The sequence below is a fragment of the Octopus bimaculoides genome, chromosome 8, assembly GCF_046866305.1.
Source record: "Octopus bimaculoides isolate indiv1 chromosome 8, ASM4686630v1, whole genome shotgun sequence".
In the NCBI taxonomy this organism is placed as follows: Eukaryota; Metazoa; Mollusca; class Cephalopoda; order Octopoda; family Octopodidae; genus Octopus; species Octopus bimaculoides.
The window spans coordinates 76,050,288-76,058,919 of NC_142935.1; the positions used below are offsets into that span (position 1 = coordinate 76,050,288).

The 8,632-nt window shown below is 37.7% G+C and overlaps 1 long non-coding RNA gene across 1 annotated transcript in view; it reads left to right on the top strand.

Annotated features, from left to right (window-relative positions):
* The first annotated feature begins 361 nt into the window (after positions 1-361).
* LOC149134449 (uncharacterized) overlaps positions 362-8,632 on the top strand; it is a 19,931-nt gene continuing 11,660 nt past the window's right edge. The window contains exon 1 of the long non-coding RNA XR_016242919.1: positions 362-1,031. This is a non-coding gene — a long non-coding RNA (uncharacterized LOC149134449). The remainder of the gene's footprint in view (positions 1,032-8,632) is intronic.

The following is an 8,632-nucleotide window of genomic DNA, read 5'->3' on the forward strand; positions in this document are numbered from 1 at the left end:
TTTTTAAGCACAACACACATAGAATCAAAAAGAAACACTACCTTTCACCTGGCAGTGAAATTTTTTTTCGATGAGAGTTCCGGACTCCATAATGAACTCATTTGCATATAGCCAATCAGAGCAGAGCTACTTTTATCCTTTCTTTCTTTCTAGACAGCACCGTGCATTCCTTACTCTTTCCCCCTCTACTGGCAGACAACAACCTTTTTGTCATTATCAAAAAACAATTTCGCTATCACTACAAGTACCACTATTTCTCTAACTACCTGTTGGGCAAATGAATAAACATATACATTATTTACATTATTTACATTTGACGGATATTTGTCCTCGTCTTATTTGTTTTATGTCTCTTTTTCAGAAACAGTTCAATGTATTGAACAGTCAACAATGCTGGACAGGATAGAGATTAAAGTTGTAGGTGAGAAAAAATATTGGAAAAGAGTTACCTGTATCATGACGATTTGAGCAAAGTATCAAAATGTCAACATCAAGACTGCTGCTCAGTGCTCTGTGAATACTGTAAGGGCTGTAAGACATGACATGGACAGCTACCTATACAGCAGACTATAAAGCCATAATGAACAGGAAAGGGCACAGCAGGCGTTCTTACTACATCTGTATGCTGGAATTCATTGGACAACTAATGAACAAGGCCTTAGGCTCAATTCAAACAGCTACGTGAAACTGCTGGAGACTATGGTCAAACCCTAGCTGGAGAGGGTTGCTGCTAGAAGATTATATGTGTGGCAGCAGGATTTGGCTTCTTGCTATACCCTCCAGAAACAGTCAGAAGTGGTAATTGGAAAATTTCTATGACTTCACTAGTCACAATCTGATTGTAATCCCATGGATTACCATGTGTGGGGAGCAGTTGAGAAAGGCACCAACTACTTTACCTGCAGCATCAAGGCCAAGCTGGTGGCCAAGATGAAGGATGTGTCCAGAGGTTTTCCCAGGGATATAATGAGAAATGCATGCAACAGGTTCCACAGCCTCTTGAGGCCATGGTGGAATCTGAGGTGGTTAATGTGAGTAAACTGTTATCTCTCAGCTATAGTTGATATTGGTTGATCTTTTTAAATACTTTTATTTTTAGATGAGATATTGTGTTTTCTTTCACTTTTATGCAAATTGTCAAATACAGCTGAACACCTTATATATATATACACACGTGTGTTTGTTTGTGTGTGTGTGAGTGTGCACGCGAATGTGTGTGTCTATCTATATAATAATCTGCTTGTTTGCTTGCCTGTTATATTTTAGTAAGTTAGAGAGGTGGAGGTGGATTGAGTGAGAGGTGGAGTAAAAGCGGGAGAGAAAGGGGAGGAGTGTGAGTAGAGAAGAAAGAAGTGAGGAAGAAGTAGAGAAAGATGTATAATAAGGCCAAATGACCACATGGTTAGTTGAAGGGAGAGGGGAAGAGTAAGAGAAAAAGATGGTGAGAGAAAACAGGGAGAGAGAGAGAAAAGGGAGAAATAAGTGTTAATGATGGGTGGGGAGGGAAAGGTAAAGAGAAAGAGATATGTTTAAGATACAATATTTAGCAGAGGGTGATGTTCTGGTGGTGAGGTTAAAGAAAGGCAGATAGAGAGAGATGGACAGGGGAGGCAGAGAGTGTTTGTATTGTCAGAGTAGAAATACATTGACAGCAAGAAGTAGATATAAACAAACAGCTAGCTGGACTGAGATGAAATGAGCTTTGTTATTGAAAACTATAGTGATGATGATGGTGGTAGTGGTGGTGTATTGATAGTGAAAAATATACCTCTTTGTTCACACTTTACGCTTTAGTTTGTTAGAAAGGAGGAGGTGGAGTGAGAGAAGAAGAGGGAATGTGAGAGTGAGTGAGAGAGCAGATAGCCAGCCAATGCATTATGCTGTCACTCATGTAGTTAATGGAAGTGAGAGGTGAAGAGAAAGTAAGAAATGTTAAAGACACGAAGAGGGGAATTACATGGCTAAAAAGTTTGTTGGAGAGGTGGAGAGAAAGAGAAAAATATAAAATGTATAACAGAGGGAAATTTTAAAATCATATATTATATTATTGTGACTGGAAATAAAATAACTTAGCTAAATAAACTAAAAATGCAAATCATCTTTTCTTTCTTAAATAGTTTCTCTCAATCTTTTTTGTTTTGTGGAATCCATGGGACCCACAAGTATCATTTAATATGTTAATTCTCAGGCTAACAGGCCAAAGGGACACAACTCTTAACTCCCTTCCTTCAATGTTCTTTTATTGTTTCTTTTTGAGTTTACACTTTTCCTCTCATTCTTTCTCGTTCTTCTTCACTCTTCCTCAGAGAGCAGCAATGTTGTATTTTGAGCCTGGATGGTTGCTCAGTAATACATAGATCAATATATACAAGCTCGTCTGTCTAAGATCATCATCATCATTTAATGTCCATTTTCCATGTTCACATGTCTTGGACAGTTTGACCGTATTTGGTGAGCTATAGAGCCATGTGAAGCTCCAAAGTCAGTTTTGGCATAGTTTCTATGGGTGGATGCCTTTCCTAATGCCAACTAAATACTGCACTGAATTATCAGAGGCATGAAACTTATAGTAGCACATATTTAAATCCTGTGTATATCAAATATCACCAGTGATTTGTTAACTATTGTTTTTCTTGATCAATAGCAGTGAAATTTGTAGTTGACAGTGGATGCTTGCTTCTGATGACATGCAAAGACACAGAAATCATTAGTTAGCAATTTTACCACTGCTGCAGTTGGATGCTTTTCATTTGCTTGTGATATACTTCTGAGCTTTCTATAACATATTAATATTTAGTAAAATTTACAGAATGCTATTCTGAACCAATACTGCTTCTATTGCATATAACACACACACACACACATATATATGAATGTGTGTGGCGGCGAGCTGGCAGAACCGTTAGCACACAGGGCGAAATGCTTAGCGGTATTTCGTCTGCCCGCTACGTTCTGAGTTCAAATTCCGCCGAGGTCGACTTTGCCTTTCATCCTTTCGGGGTTGATTAAATAAGTACCAGTTACGCACTGGGGTCGATATAATCGATTTAATCCGTTTGTCTGTCCTTGTGTGTCCCCTCTGTGTGTAGCCCCTTGTGGGTAGTAAAGAAATAACACACATATATATGAATGTATGTATACTGATCTCAGGACCTATGTATATTGATCTCAGGTAATATGTGGTTCATGAGAAAATCTACCTAAATCAGTGAAACTGAGTTCTAGTAGAGCTCTGTGTGTGTGTGTAATGAATAAACATATAATAAAAGAAAAAAAAAATGCACACAATTTATATATTTTTAATATATTTTAAAGGATAGAATGTTATAATAGTTTACCAGTTTCGCGTTTGTGCAATTACCTCCCCTGTCTCGAATGATAACAATCACTAATTACCTCCCCTTAGATTTTTTCTCCATGCTGATTTATTTACAAACAACCATACAAATAACATGGACTAAAAACTTCTTAAGAAAATATGAAATTGCAATATTTTCACCAATTTCAATGTCATGATTAACGAAATGGGAAACTGGTAGACTATAGTAATATTCTATTCTTTAAAATATATTAAAGATATATAAAGTGTGTGCATTTACCTTTTTTTACTATATATTTTTTCACTACAACTCATCACATGGGGAAAATCTCTTCAACGAAATTCTTTTTTTTTTTTACCTTATATATATATATATATATATATATATATATACACACACATGGTTATTGCTCCATTTTCGCCGATGATTGTTGTCTCTCTTGGCTTCCTTGTAAATGACATATTTGATTTTCTGTCTATGACCTCTCAGATGACAATTCAGTCCTACTGTAGATCTGCATGGTTTGAAACATAGGTGACAGACAAAAGTTGTTACCTTCGTTGGTTCGATGCAACTTATCTAGCATTTCCTCTTTGGGTGAGCAGTGCTTTCCCTGAAAAGGGCTGTTCAATCACAAGAATCAGCACAGGAGTTGGTCCCTGTCATGGAAAGACAACAACGTTAGGATAAGACTTTTGCCACCTATGTGCAGATTTGTAACTGAGTGCTTCCAACTAGTAGGTCTGCAAACAGTGCCACTCTTCTATTGCTGTAGGACTTTCAAAAATAAATGGAATGATAAATGAGGTCATCATAAAGAGATATCTGTATATCATTAATTATAGTGATAAAAGCTTGTACAACATAAGCCCCACTCTCTGAGTATCTATGATTTGTACTAAGTGACAGACTGAAGTGAGATGACCACTAATGATGTGAAATTATAGAGTGTTCCTGTTGTATTTCCCTCGGAAGACTCACAGAGATAACACAACGAGTTATACGAATTTAATTATTAAATTTATTATTCAATTACATACAAAGAACGCACTCACCCAATGTTCGTTATAAATAAACAAAAGCCATGTCCGCCATATATATCAATGACATTTTACTACCCCAGTCCTTCAGAACAACAACAATGAAACAATGAACTCAGACAAACCACAGTGACACACGGAACGTCAGACAAATTACATATCTAACAGTCCATATAACAGTTCCTCTCCTAGGAGGAGGATGTGACATCAGTAAGGGGTCTTTCACTCTTGGTAGCTTATGATAATTAATCCATAGTTGGGACCCTGACAGATGCCACTATGGGTCAGAGTAGATAAAGAAACAGTAATGGCTAAGAGGTGGTTCTACACTCCTCAAAATCATGGAACTTCTAAACAAGGGCTCCACTACTGCATGCAGTTTAAAGATATACCCAAGACACACACACATATATATGCACAACTGGGCCCTTTGCCTAATTTTCATCCTCAAGACACCCACCACCATTCATCAGTTCCCTAACTGCAGTTCTTCCTTGACATCTACCCCGAACCACTTCACTTGTTATCCATTAATACACTTTTCTCACTACCCGCTCTTTCATTGATCACTACCCCTACTATATCACCAAATTAACTCTCCTTCCCCACCACCAGGTCTCACTCTCCTCATACAGTACACCTGTCTCTCTTTCTTCCCCATCCATTCCTGGAACCTACTCAACAGCATGTCATCTCTCTTTTTCGTGTTGTCAAAAAATTTGGACCTGAACTTTTGACACACTGATTCCAAAAATGACATCCATTTATTACCATTGTGTCAAAATTTTAAGATATTGGATCCATAGAATTTCAATGTTTTATCACTAAAACAGCTTGAGAAACAAGGCATAAATTACAAATAGATATAGAAATTGACTTTTCTTTAAAACCAGAATGTTTTCTTAAAATCCTACTTAAAAACTAGTAAAAATCTTAAAATTTCTACAGACAAATTACATTATTGTTTATGCCTAATTTCTCATGAATGTGTGTTTGGATGATTTTCTTGATGGTTGAAACAGAAAGGGATCATGAGCCAAGTTCCAGCAATAATCCGCCATCATATGCATGTCCCATTTGCCTTCAAATCTTTATTCCATTGATTTTATGTCTTGATGGAAACATTCTCCCTGCTCATCACTTGTGTTATCAAAATTTTTAGGGAATTTATCAAAATGACTGTGGATACAGTGCAGCTTTATGCTCCTATTTGCTCCTAACTTTTGAATATTCTTCAGTATGCTGTCAACTGATATAGTTGGCTGCTTCCTTGCTGCCCAGAAAGTCATTTACAACTCTTACAAATGAATTCCATGCTACTACTTCAATGCAATTCATTGAATTTACCAAGTTCCTATCTTACATCAATTTTCTGATTTGAGGGCCATCAAATACTCCAGCTTTTCACTGTTCAGACCAGGAAATGTGCTGCAGATATAGTAAAAGCATAGTCCATCTTTATCCAGAGTTTTAATAAACTGCTTCATAATGTCAAATTTGATATGGAGTAGAGGTAAGATGATTTTCTTTCCTAGTTGAACTAAAGGCTTTTCATCCATGTTAAAAGTCCCTAGGCCATTCTTCGATCACCAAACGTTTTTACTGGCTCTGCTGTCTCACATACATGAAATGCACAGATATTTGTATTAAGTATAAAATATCTTAATATCTTAATAAGATATTAAGTATAAAAGTGATATTGTCTGCAAAAATTAGAAACTGGACAGACAAAAGATCAATATTCAAAGTAATTGAACATAAACAATGAAACCTGTAAAATATTTCTAAATTCGATGGTTCAATTAGTTTCATGAAAATGTTGTATGAACTGTAAATAAGCAATAAATATTATGATTTGTAAAATAAGTATAAGTGATACAGGGTATCCCAACTGAATGTGGTGTGGAAGTTTGGTTCATTTTTTAAGAATTTTAAGCATTTGAAGTATTAGTTCATCGTATTGGGACACACTTATTAAATACATTCAGGAATCAAAAATTTCTGTACTGTCATCGGAAACGTTTAACTGGAAAAATGCAGAATTATCGGAGTTATGGGTATTGAAAGTGTACATGCATCAAGAAAGTACTATAATAAGGTTTAGCAGTTGAAAACTGTGAGTAGTGAAATGCAGAATGAGGTCTGCTGATCGTGAGAATCAAATATTGATCGCTTTGCTAAAAACTAATAGCTGTAAGTGCAGGTGCTATGGGTTATTTCCCTTGAGTGTTTAAAAAAATTAGTTATATGAGGTAGATATAAAGATCCCTTCCAGGTGCCGTATTATCGATTTTTCAACAATCTAAGTCTGTCATGAGGTTTCCAGACATGAGTTCTACTCACGTGTCAATTTTCATCAAAATCAATAAAACGATGTAAGAGGAGTTAGCTAAGAACATCACAAACAAACACACTGATTTTCGACATATGTAGTATATATATATATATATATATATATATATATATATATATATATATATATATATATTTGTAGTTTCAGCTTAGAGCTGTGGCTATGCTGGAGTACTGCCATTTTGCTACACTGTTTTTACTGAGAGCCTCCTCTAATATGTGGCACTTGGTGAAGAATGGACTTTGATGTAGCTACCCTTAATTGTACCTCTTGCCATGAGGTAGATTCATCAGTGACTCTCGACAGGAAGAGGTCCAGCCATGATTTGAAAATGTTTACATCCACTTTGTGCAGGTTCCTCAGGCTCTTTGGGAGAATGTTAAAAAGCTGTGGGCCCCTGAAACCCAGGCTGTTGCAGTAATTGGTCCTGAAGCAAGATGGCATTGCTTGGATCTTTGGCACTGTACATTGTCAACCTGTTCTGGCATTGGTGTCGCTTTCAATGCCAAAATTTGGCACAATTCCTTCCAGGATGTTCCAGATGTATATTACTGCATTCCTCTCCTGCCTTCACTCTAGGGAGTAGAGTCTTAACTGTTTGTCCCTTTTCCAGTAGCTGAGTTGTTGCAAAGAGACTATCTTCTTTGTGAAGCTTCACTGGATTGCTTCAAGGTCCACTGTTAATTTTACCCAGTTGGGTGACCATAGCTGGGAGCAGTATCCAGGTGGCTGTGGATGAATGTCCTCCAGAAGACCAATATAGTTACCTTATCTCTGGTTCTGAATGTTCTCAGGATCCATCCAGCAAGTCATCTGCACTTTGTCGCCATCCTGGTAATGTGCTCTTGGAAAGAGGTATCATCACTCATGTCGATACCCAGGTCCCTCACTGATTTAGGCTCGGGGATTGTAATTCCATGTGGACCAGTGTACCCTGTAAGTTTCATATTCAGTTTTGGATGCTGGTAGTGTAGGGCTTGGAATTTTTGAGCATTAGACTGCATATTATTATCCTCAGCCCATCTGTAAATTGAGTCCCACTTCTACTGCAGATGTGCAACATTGCTGGGATTCTGTATTTTCTGCAAGACTTCTGTATTGTCTGTGTAGCTAGCAAGGGTGGCTATCCGGGAAGTTGAGGACATATCTGAAAGAGCCACTATGAAAAGCAGTGGTCCCAAGACAGTGCCCTGTGGAACACTGCTCACTATTTGTGTTTTCATTGAGGTGGCTCCATTGGCCACTTCTGCTTGGTTTCTATCTTTCAGAAAGTCATGTAACCACTCTCCAAGTTTTCCCGAGATCATAGTTTGTGGCATACCATACCATGATCCACTTTATCAAAAGCTTTTGCAAAATCAAGGTACATTACGCTCACATTTGAGTTGCTGAGTAACTACCTCAACACCCAGTCATAACGTTGTAAGAGCTGGGTCAAGCAGCTCCTACCTGGTCGTAAGCCATGCTGGGTATCACTCAGCAAGTTATTTTTGTCAAGGGATGTGATTAATTTCCCTCTGACAATCCGTTCCATGACTTTGCTGATGTGTGAAGTCAGGGACATAGGTCTATAGTTTTTGGCATCTGCTCTGCTTCCCCCTTTATGGATTGGGCATATCATTCCTCCTTCAGCTTGCTTGGCAGTCTGCCATTTGCAAGAGAGCTCTAGAAGAGAATCTGGAGGGGTTTTGCCAGGGCACACTTACACAATTTGAAGATTGCTGGGAAACCATCAGGACCAGCAGTTGAGTTTGCATCCACCTCATCTATGGCTGGTAGTATATCTTCTTTGCTAATGTTGATGTATTCCATCGTAACTGCCTTGCTGGTTATAAGTGAAATCCACTCGTTCAGTCACTTGTCTGTGTTTCAATGGGGTGGTAAAGACACTTTTGAACTTGGACTATCTGTGAGTGAGC